Here is a 15,308-nt window from a genome sequence, read left to right as displayed (position 1 = left end):
GGTACAGATGAGTAGAGAATAAATGTCAGGTGGATTATTTATGATCGCAGGCCTGAAGGATCCTCATCAGGTCTTATACAATCCAGCACAGTGCTGGGAGGCATAGAATATCTCCTCCTGAAGTTGAAAGAAGGGCTGAGGCTGTGCTAGAGCCAGAAGACCTGTAGAGATCTTAGAATAGAAGAAGGAGCTTTTCTATAGAAGTAAGGAACTGAGAGCCAAAGAGCATATGAGAGTTAGCGTATGGCAAGTGGATAAGTAATGTTGACTTAGAGTAAATTTTTCCCTAATGAGTACCTGGGGGACTCAGTGACAGCTCTGGGGAGAAATGGGAAGGATCTTAAATTGATGGAAAAACTCATATATGTCAAATTACCTAAATTCACTGAGGTTAAATATATGCCATTCTGAAAAATATGTGACTCAAGTATTAATAGTTGAGTGGGAGAAAAATGACAATATTTACATTTGTTTTCACAGCTTAGTATTTGACTTGAAAAATTACAACCTCCTGCACATTAATAAATAACTGAGGTTCCAGGTTGAAGTGAATTGCTTAAGGTATCAGAAATAGTAATGTGAAAGTGCAGGACTTGGACTCAGACTTTCTGACATCAACCACAGTGTTCTTTAACATACAGCATCTTGCTTTCTCTCTGCAATCTGTTTGGAAAGCCAGCTAGTGCTGTGCAGTGTTTGGCACACAGCAGATGCTAGATAAATGCATGTTAGTGAATGTTAATTGACTCATTTATTGCATCCATGAAGGTTGAATTAGCTGCACACATAAGGCTGAGAGGATTTAGTCCCATGCTTTAATAAGCAAACCATGACAAGTTAAAGTGCCTTAGAAGAAGGGAGAGAGGCAGTTGAAACCAGGATTTTAAACGATTGGAACCACTGATCTGTTTACATACATGATGCCAGGATCTCACTGGTGAATATTTTTTTTGTTTTTTGTTTTTTGTTTTTTTGAGATGGAGTCTTGCTCTGCCACCCAGGCTGGAGTGCAGTGGCCAGATCTCAGCTCACTGCAAGCTCCGCCTCCCGGGTTTACGCCATTCTCCTGCCTCAGCCTCCCGAGTAGCTGGGACTACAGGCGCCCGCCTCGTCGCCCGGCTAGTTTTTTGTATTTTTAAGTAGAGACAGGGTTTCACCGTATTAGCCAGGATGGTCTCGATCTCCTGACCTCGTGATCCGCCCGTCTCGGCCTCCCAAAGTGCTGGGATTACAGGCTTGAGCCACCGCGCCCGGCCCCGTCACTGGTGAATATTACAGAAGCATTTCCACAGCCAAAGTACCAAGCACAGAGCTAGCACCCTGCAATGACAGCTAAAGCTGAATTTACATCTTTTTTTCAGGAGCATACCACCTACCATTTATTCCAGACAGCAGGTCTCTCAGTCCTGTGAGGCTCTTTCAGCATACTATCTCCTTCTGCCCCCTTATGTCTACCCCACCACCATGAAGTCTGGGAGCCAGATCCACTTATTTTATATTTCAAAAGCAAAGGATTTAACGTTCTTACATTGATTCACAAAGTAAATTTCACTTTAACATGCATGTGCACACATACACCCAAAGCAAAATGTGCGTTTGCTGATAGATTTCTTTTTTAAATTTAAAAAAAACGTGTTTACTTTTTTAGACATGGGGTCTCGCTATGTTACCAAGACTGGACTCAAACTCTTGAGTTTAAGTGATCCTCCTGCCTCAGCCTTTCTAGTAGCTGGGATGACAGCACACACTACCATGCCTGGATTGCTGACAGATTTCTTAATTTGTAGATTTTGTAAGAGCAAAAAAAAAATAGTGTTTAAAATGAAGTAAAACCAGAAAAAATCCAAATGTCCATCAACAGGGGAATGAATATAGAAACAGGTGCATTTATACATGGAATAGTACTCAGTAATATGAAAGAACAAATCACTTACACCTACAACAGCGTGAATGAGACTCGAAGACATTATGCTGAGCAAAAGAAGCCAGGAACACAAACACAAAATACTACACTTATATAAAGTTGTGGGATAGGCAAGAGAAATGTTTGTTAAAAATAATAGAAAAGTGGTTGCCTCTAGAGTGAGGGTTGCCTGGAAAAGGGTACAAGGTAACTTTCCGGAATGATGGAATTATACATTTAGGATCTGTGGATTTTACTGTATGCTAATTATACCTGAAAACAAATAAATATATTGAATTTAAAAAGTAAAGTTCTCAAAAGAGGCTGGAGAAATGGCTGCAAATGATATTAAGAGATGGCCACATGGTGATTTCCATTATCTGCATTGTCTCCAAGATGATATCTACTTTCTTTGGCAATACTGTACTCCATTAATAGAAGTGCTGGATGGTTTTATAGTGGACAGAGATAAGGTAATATAACTCTTTGAATAATTCATCACTGGCTCCATGGAGAATATTTTAAGTCATTTTTTAAATAAAGAAAGCTCATTGTATGTTTTATGTGACAGGGAATACCAGTTTAGAGCAGGTATATGTCATAATAATCAATTAAACTTTTAAAAACTAATTCACCCATCCTTTTATTAAAGAAACTCAGGGTCAAAGATTTCAACCTGAAGTTGTGATATTTTAGTCTTGAATGAAATCCTGGTTTTTATTTATGAGTTTCCATATGAGAGTACTTACTCAGTGGTTGTTATAAGGATCAAATCATGTGTCATGTATAATAGCACCTTGTAAATAATAAAGCACTACATAAATGTACACCACTTAAATTAACGTGGAAACAACAAACTTTTTTTTTTTTTTTTTGAGATGGAGTCTCCCTCTATTGCCCAGGCTGGAGTGCAGTGGTGCAATCTCAGCTCACTGCAACCTTCATCTCCTGGGTTCAAGTGATTCTCCTGCCTCAGTCTCCCAAGTAGCTGGGACTACAGGTGTGTGCCACCACGCCCAGCTAGTTTTTTTGTATTTGTAGTAGAGATGGGGTTTCACCATATTGGCCAGGCTGGTCTGAAACTCCTGACCTTGTGCTCCACCTGCCTCAACCTCCCAAAGTGCTGGGATTACAGGCATAAGCCACCGTGCCTGGCCAATAATCAGACTTTTTACCTTTAAGTTAAAAGAATGCTAGGGATACCATAGGAATAACACATAAAGTGGACATACTATTCTCCTACAGTGATTTTGATCATTTTCATATATAAATTGTGATGTATTTGCATTTGGCTATGTATATATTATATTTACTCACCCTCACCTAATGCTCCAGTACATTTCCATTCACCCTAATCTTTAGTAATTATCTGCAAAAAAAAAAAAAACAATTATGGTATACATCTTCACTGAAACTCTATTTTGACAAGCACCAGGTACTTAGTGTGGGGTTGGTATAGGGGTACAGCATGAAGGGGAAGGATACATTGGCTTTTCTTTTTTTCTTTTTTTGAGACAGAGTTTTGCTCTCGGTCGCCCACTCCAGTGCAGTGGCACGATCTCGACTCACCACAATCTCTGCCTCCTGGGTTCAAGAGATTCTCCTGCCTCAGTCTCCCGAGTAGCTGAGATTACAAGCATGCGCCACCACACCAGCTAATTTTGTAGTTTTAGTAGAGATGGGGTTTCTTCATGTTGGTCAGTCTGGTCTCGAACTCCTGACCTCAGGTGATCCGCCTGCCTCAGCCTCTCAAAGTACTGGGATTACAGGCGTGAGCCACCGTGCCGGGCCTTATGTTGGCTTTTCTAAATCACTGCCTCAGCTCCTTTCAGTGTAAAGTACTTAGATTTTTCATTTATGCTGTGTCCGCCCATTTGTTTTATTCCTCCAATTGTTTTATGATTGTTGCCTTTGCTGAAAGTATTTTACTTCAGCTTCACAAAGAAAGAAGTATCAGGTAAGTAGAATTTGGCACCATCTGCTTGGAACTTAGTTATGATGTATTGGTGCCTTTTTCTAGATAATAAAAATTTGGAAATGCTAAGTGCACATTGAAAGCAATATTGCAGTAATTTAATGCACAGGTGTCTAAGACATTGCTGGCAAGATGGACAAGATAATTTAAATGCTGGATGTAACTGCCTTGGGCTTTAGGAAATTAAAGAAACCCAGTGAGACAAGAAGTTTTTCGTTGTAATCCATATGAACTATCTCAGAATATATTTAGTGCACATTATTTGTTAAATATATCTAGGATTTTAGAATTAATTGAAGTGAACAGATTTTTTTGTAATGCCCATGAAAGTTTAGAGGCTGTCCTCATAAAATAGTGTTCAAAATAAAATGCTGCAGAAAAATGTGACTGATAATTTGGCAAGAAGGTGAAAGGCAGTTTGCTAAAGTGTTTTCAAGTATGGATTCTGGAATTTGACAGACCTCTCTTCAGATGTTTATTCTATCACTTCCTTGGTATGTGATCTATAATTAACTACACTCTCTTAAGCCTCAAGCTTTAGTTTCTTTGTCTATAAAGTGGGCATATTAGTAGTAACCATTTCAGTTATTGATTGTTATGAAACAAAGCACCCCCCAAATATATTTATTTATTTATTAACTTTTAAGTTCAGGAGTACACGGTTAGGTAAATTTGTGTCACGGAGGTTTGTTGTACAGATTATTTTGTCACCCAGGTATTAAGCCTAGTGCCCATTTGTTATTTTTCCTCTCTTATCCCTCCTCCTACCCTCCACCCTCTGGTAGTCTCTAGTGTCTGTTGTTCTCCTCTATATGTCCATGTGTTCTCATCATTTAGCTCTCACTTATAAGTGAGAATATGCAGTATTTAGTTTTCTGTTCCTGTGTTAGTTTACTGAGGGTAACGGCGTCCAGCTCCATCTATGTTCCTGCAAAGGACAAAATCTCATTCTTTGTAATGGCTGCATAGTTTTTCATTCCCAAAATTTAAAATAACAATTGATTCCATCATTATTTGGGCTGAGTTGGTTTTATTTTTTTTTCTTCATGAGGTGTCAACTTGGGTGCTAGAAAGACAAGTCGTTTGGAATCTCAATGCAGACTTAGAGCTGGAAATTGGGGCCCTCGGTTCTTCTCCACATGGCTGCTTGGACTACCTTGCTGAGTGGCATCTGAGTTCCTTAATGAAATAGTCCAAGAGTAAACAATCCAAGAAGGAGAAAGTGGAAGCTTTCAGGCCAGTTAAGAGTGGGCCCAGAATTGCTAACACCATTTCCACCATATTCTATTCATTGATTGTGAAGATTAATAAAATAAAATTTAAGTAATTTACACAGACCTTAGTTCATCATAAACCTTTATTCAGGTTTTGCTAATGTTGATATTATACCAGTATACACTTATAATTAAGATTACAGGAAATCATGTCAGGACAGCTAGATTAAGACTTAAGAAAATGAAACATATGTAGGCACTATAAATGGAGAGTCTTTAAAGGTCATCTGGTCAATGTAACTCACTTTATAATTCTACAAAAGGAGTCTTCAAGAGGGGCAGGACTTACTCAAGGTCACACAGTTTATGGAAGAGTTAGGCTCCTACCTAGACCATTGTTTTTTAGAGTGGACAAGTTTCTTCCTTTCTCTGGGACTTCAGATCCTTCATCTGTAAAATGGAGATAGCAATAGTACTTCTCTTAAAGTAGTGTTGTAAGGATTGCATGAATTGATGTATGCAAAGTACTTGTTACTGTGTTTTAAAACTATGTTCAATAACTGATACCACTACTACAGCAATTCTTCTAATATTATTATTTTCATTGTTATCATTACTCCATGCTGGTATAGGAGCTGCTTGAGTACATCTTGGTTGAACTGATATTATTCTGGATTTTGAGTCCAAGTTTTATTTCACAATGTCCTCCCAAAATAGGAGTTTGGCATTAATTAAAGATGAAATTAATTTTACTACAGTCAGCACCCCTGCCAGCTCTGTATCCTTTCTTTTCTACTTGTGAAGAGGCCACAGTTATTCAGTGCACTGAAGGTCTGCCAATTAATAGTGAAGCTGGTTTGAGTATTTCCTGCCACCATGAGAGAAACCATCCCTGTGACCTTAAACACTATTTTTATACCAATGAACTCTATGTTAGTAGATGCAGTCTGGAATTAAATATTCAACTGCCTATTCAACACCACTCTTTGGATGTCTAAGAGTCATCTCAAACACCAAAATTGAATTCCTGATTTTTCCACTGAAACTGATTCAGTTTCCCCAATTCAGTTGATGACAACTTTGTCTTTCCATTTGTGCAGGCTAAAAGGTTAGAGGCCCAAAAACCTTTATATTTGACTCCTATCTTTTTCTCACACTCTGTCCAGTATTTTAAAGACCTGTTGTCTCTCTCTCCAAAATATACTCAGAATCTCAGGAATTCTCAATACCTTCACAGATACCACCTGGCCTAACCGATTATCATGATCTCTCTGCATGGTTTCTGTGATAGCTTCCTAGTTAGTCTCCTGTTTTCCCTCTTGCTTTACCCAAAACTTATTCTCAATGTGGTAGCTGTAGAGATCCTTCTAAAATGTAAGTCAGATCTTTTCACTACCCTACTCCCCAATCTGCCTTTTTCCTTCTCCCCATTTTGCAACTTCCTCTCTTATGACTCTTCCTCTCATTGCTCACTTTGTTACAGCCACACCACCTACCTTGCTGTTCAGCAAACACAACAGGGATAGTCCAACTTGGTCTCTTTGCTTACCTGATCTTCCACTTAGGACATTCTTCTACCAAATATCTACTTAGATAACGTATTAGCTCTCTCTCTTTAAGTCTGTGCTTGAAACACATTTTTGGCCGGGCACGGTGGCTCATACCTGCAATCCCAGCATTTTGGGAGGCCGAGGCAGGTGGATCACCTGAGGTTAGGAGTTCATGACTAACCTGGCCAACCTGGAGAAACCCCATCTCTACTAAAAAGTACAAAAATTAGCCAGGTGTGGTGGCAGGCACCTGTAATCCCAGCTGCTCGGAAAGCTGAGGCGGGAGAATTGCTTGAACCTGGGAGATGGAGGGTGCAGTGAGCCGAGATTGCACCATTGCACTCCAGCCTGGGGGATAGAGCAAGACTCCATCTCAAAAACAAAAACAAAACAACAACAAAAAAAGAAACTCATTTTCTCAGTGCCTTTCTCCTGTTTTGATCATCCTCTTTTATAATGCATTCTGTTTCTACCCTACTGTCCTCCGCACTTCTCATCCCCCTTTTCTACTCTACTTATTTTTTCTTTTGCCATAGCACATATCACTGGGCAACATACTGTACAATTTACTGATTGACTATGTTTATTTTTTGTCCTCCTACATTTGAATATAAACTTCACGAGGTAAAATGTATTTACTCTGTTTATTTACAAATATATATTCCAAGTGCCTAGAAGAGTGCCCAAAAGATAGAATTGCCTAATAAACATTTGTGGATGAATGAACAATCTTTTGAGTTTAACTAAAATAAATTGCCATCAAACCAGGAAAGCTGTCTCTAAAGGCTGTCATGTCTCTTATCTCATCCACTCATGTGGCTTTCATACAAGTTCTACATAATTACTTCAACAATTCTTTCATTTCTTCTCTCTTTCTCTCTCTCTTTCTTCCATACTCCAACTTTAATATATAGCTCCTGACAAAATATTTCCATGTGGATAACCCAAAAACATATGAAATTTAACAAACTTGGATTCTTAATCCACTGTATTCTCTTCCTTCTCTTATGTGCACTATCTCAGCTAATGACATCACCATCCATTGAATCATTTAATTCAAAAACCATTGATGTAGAATGTTATTAACCAGATTGAGGCCTCAGAGTTATTAGAATTAGTCACAAACACAGAAGCAAAATAACACCATTTTTGGTCACTGTTTCAGATAAAAAGCGGACAAATACTTATATTTAACCATGGCTGCGCAGATGATGCAAGATGAAGAACTAAAATTGTATGCAAAGGTATAATTTTAGTGATGGGCCATCAAATCTCATTTAGGTAAGGAATAAATTGAGTACATGGGGTATTGTACAGTAAAAAGAGGTTCAACAATTAGATTAAAAGTTAAAGTTGGTGGAGTTGAATAATTGTCAGAATCAAGATACCAAAGTTAGAGAGCTGGAAATATAGGCAAGTTTTTGAAATTTTGATTTTGGAAGTGGTACATCTATTAGTAATAAGATATAAGTTATTACTTACATTATATATTAATCTTATTACTAAATTATTTCCAAGTTATAAACATGGAAAATGAGTGGGAGCAGTATCATGGAAAACAAGAAAATTGGAGGTGAGGATGTCAACAAATCAAGAGGCTAGAACACTGAATATGCTATATTTGGGGTTATTGATTTCATTAAGGAGATGACAGCCATATTAGCAGAGAGGAAGATAGTAAGCAGGATGCTATTTTTCAGTGGCTCTGAGAAAGTGACTGGGATGCAGTGGATAGCTTTAGACTTCCATAAACCAAGTGTTCACCCAAGTTCCTTAAATGTGGTCTCTTCCCAAGATGTATTTATCGATTTTCCTCTAATATAGCTCTAAAATCAGTTCATTTTTCTCCATCTTTTCTGCCGCTGTCTTGGTTCAAACCCAGGTTGGTTCAAACCCAATTTCAAACCCAGGTTATTACAATAGCCTCTTAATTGTTTTTTAAACCTCTGTGAATCCCAAACAGATTTTTTTTTAATACAAGAAAATTTGTTAAACTAATAAATGAAAAAATAGCATTTTTCTTAGTTGGTAATAATATAATATAGCCAACACTACTTATTGCCTCTCCAGAATGCATTGCCATCTTGTTTTTCCTTAATAGCAAAATCTTTTTATTTTTTTCAAGTATCTGCCCTACATTCATGTGCTTACAGAGAAACTAAAACCATTTCCTGTGCAAAGAATGCCAGATTAGGTCATGGGCAGTGTTTCTCCAAAAGGATCTCTTGATATTTTAGGTGGTACTATTCTTCCTTGTGCAGGGGTGTCAGTGCATTGCTGGATATTTAGAAGCCCAGATATTTTCTGCGACATATCGGTAGAGTATCCAGACATTGTGACAAGCAAAATGCCTCATAGTATTATTGTCTAATTGTGAACCATGAGTCCAAGCAGGCAGAGTAGTTATGGGATCCAACACTGACTGTTAAGAAGTAAAGAAAATTGTATTGGTAAACACCTATGAAAAGTTTATTCATATTGTCTGAAAGACTACAGTAAGACATGGCCTTTTCCTCTGGAGTATGTCAGGTCCATATTGATCACCTTGACTGCTATCTTGCTACCATCCTGGAAATGAAACCATCCCCAAGCATGTTGAACTGGAAGAATACCAAAACCCTTGGTCTTTGAATTGCTAAATCAAATAACTCTGAGGTTCGTAATATCTTGGGATTTCCCTTTGTGTCAGATAACAAAATTTTTCACATTTACACTAGTTTCAGTAGGGATTTCTATTACTTACAGCTCAAAGCACCCTAAGTAATCCATATAATATACTTGGTCCTTAAACTTACCTGAATAAAAGGGAAATTTTCAACCGGATAGCTTATTATTGTTGAAAGGTAAAACCAAATTTGTATTACAAGATATTTCTCTCTCTTTCTCCTCCTAATGCATTCAGATAATTGATTTAAAGGCAGAGAAAAAAAATATTTTGAAAAAATAACAGGCAGCTTTGTTGCTTCAACCAAATATATATCGATTTCTTTGCTAGAGGAAATGAGAAATAAGCTTCTGTCTCCTACAGCTTATTGGTAAAATCAGTCCTTTGCTATTTCTAGATTGATCCATTATCTTCATTATCTTTCCTCCTCTTTTTTTCTTTAAATGAAAAGAGGCTGCTTTTAGGGAGCAGCTGAATACAAGGACCAACCAATGTATCAATTTCAACTTTTTAGTGGACACAATGGAATAAGTCCAAAGGACTTTTTGGTTATCACCAGAAAAAATTCTTTCCAGAGAAGTTTTCTGCACCCATAAAGCAGAAGACAGGAGGCTCTAACCAGTCTTTAGGGCCAGTTTCACAGTTCAGGTTTGTCTTTGACCCACTAGCCGCAGGTAGGAACAATGCACAGCAGAAAACCAGAGAGAAAAGTAAAGAGGGAAACTTGGCTGAAAGTGAAGAACTTTTACAAGGTCAGGTCTTTTTTTCTGAGTGACTCAAGGTGTGACTTACTTGAAAGCACTGATGATAAAGTTAACACTTGTTTCAGAACTTATGCAGAAATAGAAACTGCATCTCTTTGATGTATTCCTTTTGGACAAGCCTTCATCTAGTAGATCACAGTGGAGGAGAGTTTTAGTTCTCCCAGTCTTATTCTGTCCCTTGAAGAGGTTAGGAAATAGGGCTATAAACTTCTTCCTGGAACATGTAAATGAGAGATAAATCTACATTCCTTTGAAGACTGTTTGGATATTCATCAGGCATTCCTGAAATGTAGTCACTCTATTTGAACAGCACTTAGATGGTTGAAATTGCCTGCCAGTAAAAGGAGGAAGTGGGGGCACAGGGAGAAGCTGGCTTGGATTACAGGGATGAGGGTTTTAGGGATGCTGGAGGTCCTAAAACTGTCCTCCAAGAGTCTTGACTATAATCATTCTCCTTCCATCCTTTCAGGCAGTTTCCCAGTGAGCACTCTCTACTTTTATGCAGTGACATCTCCCCATTTCTAGCAAGCTCTACTGATAACAAAAACAAACTACATAATATTCCACTCCTGTGATAAAATAGGCCTCTTAGCTTTTCTCAGCTTGCTTTAATATTCATCTGAGTAAAACCTAAGTTTTTTATGTTTTTTTACAAATGATATATTATCTCCTTCCATTCTTCAAAGCGTTAACCCTATTTGTTGTCTCTGGTAAAAACTTTTAGTGAATATTTGTCTTTTTCTTTTCTCTCTCTCTCTTTTTCTTTCTCTCTTTCTCTCTTGCTCTCTCTTTTCTCTCTCTGACTTCCCAGCAACTCTTTCTTCTTTCTGTTATTGGAAGGTTTCAGAGCCCACTTATTACTGTAGAAACCTAAAATTGGAGATCCTAGTTTCCTATTCACTCTTTTAGGAAGGACTCAGACATGTGATGTTATGCCCAGACCCTTTGTTCCCCGAAGAAGACCACCAGAATCCAGAGTCAAAGCCAAGCGGCAAGGATCTTTAATGCAAGTTCGAACTTGGTCCCTCCGTTCTACAACATACAAGAGGGCCCTGAATGATGCATGTGGCCGCTTTTTATAGCCCGATGCATACAGGATATGTAAGGTTACAGAGGTACAAAGGAATTCTTTTGGTTGCAGCATTACAACTGGTAATTGGTTAATACAATTAACAGTTTTCCATTTGTTCCCGTGCATTTAGTAAAACTACAAAAGGTTGTGATCTTATCAGGAGCTCTCTAGGTGGTGTTTCTGAGATGTGTGAAGGGGGGGGATGTGTTGGGCTCAGGAAGTTGGGACAAAATAGAGGATTGTGTTTGTACTGGGCCCAGGACTAAGATATGTGGCAGACACGGGTAATTAGAGCAGGACAGAGACTTTCACAACGTTTGTCCTTACAATGTCCGGAGTCTATAGATAACCTAATTAACCTAATCGGTTAGGTCCGGGATCGATCTTTAACTAGGCTGAGGGCGCCGCCCGGGCTGTGAGGGCGCCGCCCGGGCTGTGAGCCTGTGGACTTCATTTCTGCCTTTTAGTTTTTTCCAGTTCATCTCTTTCAGTGACATAAGCTTAACAATCAGATAAACTTGAACCCAGAGGTAGTTATACAAAAGATAGTAGAGGAGAATCCCTTTTGTTGTTGGTCCATTGGTATCCTTTCCTGATGTGTGCTGCCAGCTGCAGTAGGCTGTGTCTCCTCCTGGCAGTGGGAGGTGCTGTGCAAGGTGAGGCATCCGGTATTGGACTGTAGTTGCTGCCATGCTCACAGGACTGGTTCTGTGGGATGGTTTGACTTATGAACATGGCTACCTAACTTACCCTATTCTGCCTGTTTTCTGAATCCTATTCTTAAGGCTGCTTTCCTCAGATATATATATGTGGCCATTTTCGACATCTTTTAATATGTACCTCATGATTCATCAAAGTTAATATTTTCACTGCCTCCTGAATTCATTTTCAAAGTAAATTCATTCCTAGTTCACTATCAGATGAAGAAACTTTAAATCAGTAGTAATCAACTAGGGATGATTTTATTCCAAGGCAGACATTTGTAAATCTCTGGAGATAATATCGGTCATGTTTTTCACAGCAGAGAGGGTGGTACTGGCATCTTGTGGGGACCACAAGACAGCCCCCCACAACAAAGAAATATCTACCCCAGGCTTTATTTTGCTGAGGGTGAGAAACCCTGTTTTAAAGACAGACAGTTGCAAGCTTCTGTCAGTGGCCTGGTTATTTACAGTTGTGTGATCTTGAACAAGATATTTAACCTCTATATGCAGTTTCCACATTTGTAAAGTAGGGGTCATGTCTGTTAGAATCAAATGAGAATGTATAGAAAATGTCATGTCCTTCCATAGCAGATGTGCAAGCAATGAGTGTTGGGTTGCTTTCTCCCTTCCCGTCTTTCCTTCTTGGTCTTTTCCTATTACACAGAAAGGAGTTTGGAAGTTATTTTAAACTCTCTTGTCACCAAGATTCTTCTATTTTAATCTTGCCGTCTTTTGTAATTCAGCTTCACTTTCTCAAGTATTCCCAGGAGAAATTTCTTTTATTAGCTCCCTATGAACCATCAAACAGTACATATAGTACATAACTTTGTTTTTAATTTCAGTATCAATTTTATGTGTGTACGTCTCCCACTTAAAGCAAAATTTCCTTGAGAGCAGGGCTCACATCTTATGACATCATAGAGTTTAACACTATACAGTTGTGCATGGTAAGTGTTAAATGTTTGCTGATATATCTGTTGAATAAAATAATTCATTGGCTAGCCCCCAGTGTAGATATGATGGTTCAATTATGCAATCATTCTGGCAAAGGGCAACACTTTTGAAGGTTTCCTGTATCTCACCACTTCCCTTCCAGTTTACACTTCATTCTGGCAAATCCTGCTTTGCAAATACCATTTTATTGCACTTTGTTTTGGTTATAAACCTAAGAAGTAAGACAAATTTAGAAAATGGAGTTGCTCCTTCTTGCCTCCCTTTTTGCAAAGCCAGGTCAATGTCTGTCCATATATATATAGATGATGCATATAATATGCTCATTTTAACAATGGTTTCCTATTGTTTTATGCAAAGTGCTGATTATAATGGGAATGGTTTTAGGTTAGAGAAAGGAGGGTGGATGGTACCATCGTCAATTTGTGTCATGCATGGATGGTTGTTGGTTGGGCTCCAAGTGAATTGTAACTACAGTTGAGTTTACCTGATTATTTCTATTGCTTCTTCCACTGTTTGGTTCCAATCTGTAACTCAATTTCCTCTGATTTGCCTCTTAAATATAAAGTTACTAATCTGTGTGACTCTCTCTCACTTTATTTCTGTCATCTATCTTTAAAATCCCTCAATGGAGTTTCACATTTTAGCAGGGACTGGGAAAGTAGGGAACAAAGTTAAATTTCCTATCAGGTCTTCCCAAACTGCTTTTGGATTATCTATCTAAACCCATTTATAGCAACTTACCATTTAAGAACTTTTCCCTCTAGAAACAGTTATTTTTATATTATGCTTCCTTCATACACAACATACACATGTGCAAAAACACACACACACACCTCGTGCTGTTACACAGTGTTTTGCTCATGCCATTTCTTCCTGCTTGAATACCTTTTCTTCTCTTCTGTGCTCAACTCCTCCCTGCTCATTCATATGCCATTTGCTCTATAACCATCTCTATCATAGACTTAACTAAGCACCCTACTTTAGTGCTTCTGCAACTGAAATTATTTTTTTCCCTGGTGCTGAAACTAATTATTATAGAATCTGTCTTCCCTTCTAGACTGTGATGTCATGGAAGCCTCTAAATTCACCAGTGACCAGGGGAAAACAGGTTGTTGCATAAAACTGAACATGCAATGAAAACCAGGGGTCTGTTAGCTGCATGTTTGTTTTGTGGTGGGACGGTTGCCTAACTTCAAGTGGAAAAATATTATCTGTTATCAGTGAACTCTTGGAGTACAGTGTAGAAGAAATCTGATGCCATGATTGATTGGTAATGTCTGCCTATGGGCAGAAGTGCAAGTAACAGGTTTGTGAACGGACACTCTAAATATCAGGTGTTTAGACCCAAGCCTCTGAAAAATGTATACACTTGGGTTAAAATACCATCTTCAAACCCTGTTTCTTTTCTTTTGGAAGTGGTTATCAGCTATCACTGTTGTGACATACATGTAGAAGTGGTATTTATAGGCACTTTGATTTTTTGCAATCAAAGGCATCATGTTTTGTTTTTCTGCCTGGAATCCTGTTAAAATCAAGGAACAGGTGCTCAATGCTTATTCTCAGAAGCTTATGGGGAAACTTCAGAGAGCTTACTTTGTATTTTAAGATCTAAGCATTTGGAACTACAGAACGACCCTGAACCTCGAGTGCTTGAGTCCCCACAACAGACCAGGGGAGAAAATGTGGCAGTTTGGTTTATTGTGGGGCTGTGGCTACCTTCGTTGTCCTTTCCCTGCAAAATCTTAAAAGAGGCAAATCTACCTCTACTATCGTCCCATTGTTCAGATGCACTTAATTAGACTAATTTATCAGAGACAGATAACTAAAGCAACAAGTTATGTTACATCCAGTATGACAAGAGATGGCTAATTCATATCTTTGTTTAAATTTTCAAGAAAATTGATATAAACTAGTATGCTATGTTCCAAATTTATAACTCGAAGGACAGAAATAAAGGAACAGAATGACTCAAGTCTATTATCGCTATGTTCAAGTGTAATATTCAAAGCTATGAGAAGGGAAACAGCTTCAACCTAAAAAGGCCAGACGCTGGCCAATGAATGTTTTTCACACCTAGGGAACAGTGCATTCAGAAATGGGAGACATGAGCAAATGGAAAGATTCATGTATCAGCGAGCTGCAGGAGAAATGAAGCAATCTCTGAACTAGTAGCACTTATATTTTAATGGAGGAATCAAGACATGTACATAATTAATTGTAGAGCAGACTAGAGTGTGTATTATACTAGCAGTGCAGGTAAAATGCTGAGAGAGCACGGTAAATGAAGACTGTGGAAACCTTCAGGATTCAGTATCTATATCATCTTCAATAGGAGAAGGAGGAGACAAATTGAATTCTGGATTGAATAAGTATCTGAGCAGAGGTATAGAGGATTTTAGATCAGTTCTCAGACTACTTTCCATGTGCTAAGTACTGCGCTAGGTCCTAGAAATAAAGGGATATGAGTAAAATAGAGTTCCTGGCACTAAGGGAGAATATTTAGGCCA

The sequence above is a fragment of the Rhinopithecus roxellana genome, chromosome 1 (assembly GCF_007565055.1).
Source record: "Rhinopithecus roxellana isolate Shanxi Qingling chromosome 1, ASM756505v1, whole genome shotgun sequence".
Classification (NCBI taxonomy): Eukaryota; Metazoa; Chordata; class Mammalia; order Primates; family Cercopithecidae; genus Rhinopithecus; species Rhinopithecus roxellana.
The sequence above is the reverse complement of the archived record's forward strand: the minus strand, read 5'-3'. Positions refer to the sequence as shown.